This window comes from Octodon degus, unplaced genomic scaffold (assembly GCF_000260255.1).
Source record: "Octodon degus isolate 3935 unplaced genomic scaffold, OctDeg1.0 scaffold00117, whole genome shotgun sequence".
In the NCBI taxonomy this organism is placed as follows: domain Eukaryota; kingdom Metazoa; phylum Chordata; class Mammalia; order Rodentia; family Octodontidae; genus Octodon; species Octodon degus.
In genome coordinates, this window is record NW_004524693.1 from 6,980,905 (window position 1) to 6,984,021 (window position 3,117).

At 37.9% G+C, this 3,117-nt stretch overlaps 1 protein-coding gene and 1 non-coding gene across 2 annotated transcripts in view; one reads left to right on the forward strand and one right to left on the reverse strand.

The window, feature by feature from the left end:
- Positions 1-3,117, reverse strand: part of LOC111812234 (putative bifunctional UDP-N-acetylglucosamine transferase and deubiquitinase ALG13) — a 72,033-nt gene that overhangs the window by 42,794 nt on the left and 26,122 nt on the right. The window lies entirely within an intron of this gene.
- Positions 795-899, forward strand: LOC111812239. The gene has a single exon (XR_002817794.1). It is a non-coding gene; the product is annotated as a small nucleolar RNA U13 (small nucleolar RNA).

The window sequence follows — 3,117 nt, forward strand, 5'->3', positions numbered from 1 at the left end:
ATATATGCAGTGTATTATTTGTTGAAAAATAAAAATAAAAAAAATAAAATAAAAATAAATAAATAAATAAAAGGTCATGCTTGTTAAGTCAAAAGCTTGGCGTGATGGCACCTCTTTAACTCTAAAACCTTTTTTAATTCGTGCAAAAAAAACTGAAATATATAATCTTGCATGATTGAAGTTTATTTTGAAGCTCTCTCTAATATATAAGTGATCTGAGGTACTGAAAAAGACTCTGAGATCTATGGAAGATGTTGCCACCATGAAATATTTTAAAGGGCTGGGGAGATAGCTCAGTTGAGTGAGTGCTTGCCTGGCAAGTGCAAGTGCCTGAGTTCAATCCCTGGATCCGCAAAAAAAAAAAAAATATTTTAAGTATGCTGTTCCACCTTTCTATACCATGCTAAGCTAACTTTCCCCAATAATCAAGTTCTCTTATCCCAGTACTATTTTTCCCTGACCTTTTTTTGAAGGCAAACTCTTGCTTTATACCACAGGCTGGCCTGGAACTTGCTGCAATCCTGCCTCAGGCTCTTGAGTTCTGATATGACAGATTTGTGCTACTTCACGTGTTCACCCTAAACTTTTTTTAAAAGTAAAAAATTCAACTTTGTTTACTTCAGAGTGCTGAGAGCAAGTGTTAAAGTAATTAAAAGTATAATTTAAGAGTAAGTTGCACCTACAAGGGGCATTTGCATTTAAGAACACTGATTAACATAAAAAACAGTGGGTATATTTTGAGCAGAAAAGCCCTTTATGCTTTGGGGCTGAGAACTTCAAATAAGAAAGGTTAGATCCTTCGGTTCATAAGCGTGATGATTGGGTGTTCATGTCTTATAATGCATGAGATGTGCCTCCCTCAAACCTTGTTATGACATGGGCACATTAGCCATCTGATGTTAAAAAAAAAAAAAGGTTAATAAACTGGGGGCTGGGGAGATGGCTCAGTAGAATAAGCGCTTGCCTGGCAAGCACAAGGGCCTGAGTTCAATCCCTGGTTCCGCAAAAAAAAAAAAAAAAAAAAGAATAAACTAGAAGCTGTTCCTGCAGAATAAAAGTGCAGCTAACCAAAACTAATGAATAAGCAGTTCTTAAAAGAGGAAAAAAAGACTACAATTTCTCTATTCCCAAATGATAGAGAGCAACTGGTCTATGCCTGTTAGATACTGGGGTGCACAGCAAGAAGCAAATAGCAAGTGAACGAGTAAAGCTTCATCTTTACGTACAGGTACTCCCCACTGCTCGTGCACCTGAATTGTGCCTCTTGTCAGAGCAGTGGAGGCATTGAGTTTCTTATAGGAGTGCAAACTGTTGTGAACTACCCATGTGAGGGAACTAAGCTGCACACTCCTTATGAGAATGTAATGCCTGATGATGTGAAGTGGAACTGAGGCAATGACGTTAGCAGGAGGTAAGCAGCTGCAAAGACAAATTAGCATTAGCCAAGAGCTTTGAATGCACAGAGACCAGAATAAACCTGTTGCAGACTCATGTTAAAACCTATCAATGAGGAGAAAGGGACATTTAAGTTGTAGTTGGTGGCAGCTTTACAGTGGCAACTCAATTGTACACCTGCATCTGGTGGCATGCTTTAAGTCAGAATCTAATAGTAACCTCAATCTGTGCATGGCCCAACTATTTTATCTACCATTTCTACCTATACCTCTTTTCCATATTGTGTGCTGTCTCACGGTTTTGATAAATGTATAAACTAACCTAGTCAAAGTGAGTAAAAGACAAACATCACCAGAGACAGTGACAAGATAGCAGAAACTACTGCTAAAAAAATGAAAGTGTCATTTAAAGACAATACGGCTGGGGAGATAGCTCAGTAGAAAAGTGCTTGCCTGGCAAGTGCAGGGTCCTGAGTTCAATCCCTAGTACCACAAAAAAAAAAAAAAAAAGACAATACGAAGAGTTCTACTTAAACTACATATTCACTGAAATGGTGACTCACATTTTCCAACATTGTTTTGTGAAATGTACAGTGACTAGCTATCAAAACAAAGCCATGAAACCTTCAAAATCACTTCATCAAAAGGAGATCAAAAGGGGGCCGGGGAGATGGCTCAGTGGAATAAGCGATTCCCTGGCAAGTGCAAGGGCCTGAGTTCAATCCCCAGCTCCGTCAAAAAAAAAAAAAAAAAAGAGATCAAGTACCACATAGAGATCACACATTAAAAAACAGGTCTTTGAAGTTTTCCAAAGTGAAAAAAATCACCAACATAAAAACTAAAAGCAATTATTGAAAGCTACCATATCATCAAATGTGGCTGCACAGTATTCTCAGTGGCTAACTGCATTATTAAAGCTCAGAAATCCTTTACAAATGGCAAAAAATTCTGATGTTGCCTACTGCTAAGGTCATTTGTCATGAACTTTTAGGAGGCTGCAGAACACTAACTAGATAAATTGATAAAATAGCAAGGACACTGGAAGCACAACTGTTAGAGAAGATTACTGAGTCACTCTGGTATACAATCCAAGTTGATGAGTCCACCGAAGTTAAAAAACAAGGCAACGATGCTTGTTTTCATCTGATGTATTTTCCAGGGGGATGTGGATAAAGATATCCAATGTGCACTTTTGCTGCCAATCAACATGACAGGCACAGAACTATTCAAGTCTTTGAATAACTATATATAAGGGAAGCTGGATTGGACATTTGGGATCAGTATATGCATGGGCAAAGTGGTTACCATGACTAGCAGGCTTTCTAGTTTCTCTTGTGTCAAAGAGGTTGCTTCTGAATGAGTTTACACACTGTGCCATCCATAGAGAAATGCTAGCTAGCCAAGAACATTACCTGAACTTAAGATGTCATGGGATGTAATTAAAATTATCAACCACATTAAAGTATGTGAATTAACTGCGATCTGCTCATTGCACTCTGTGAGACGAATACAGAATATATATATACCTTCTCTTACATAAGGAAGTGAGATGACCTAAAAGTTGATTCCCTGGCCAGAGTTTTTCAGTTACAAGAACCATTCCACAAATTTCTTTCAGAAAAACTACCATTAAACAGAAGACCCAATGCTATTATGGGCTACTGGACTCTTTTAGAATATTTTGCTGAGTTTACACACCTATAATATTCAATAACGGAACTTA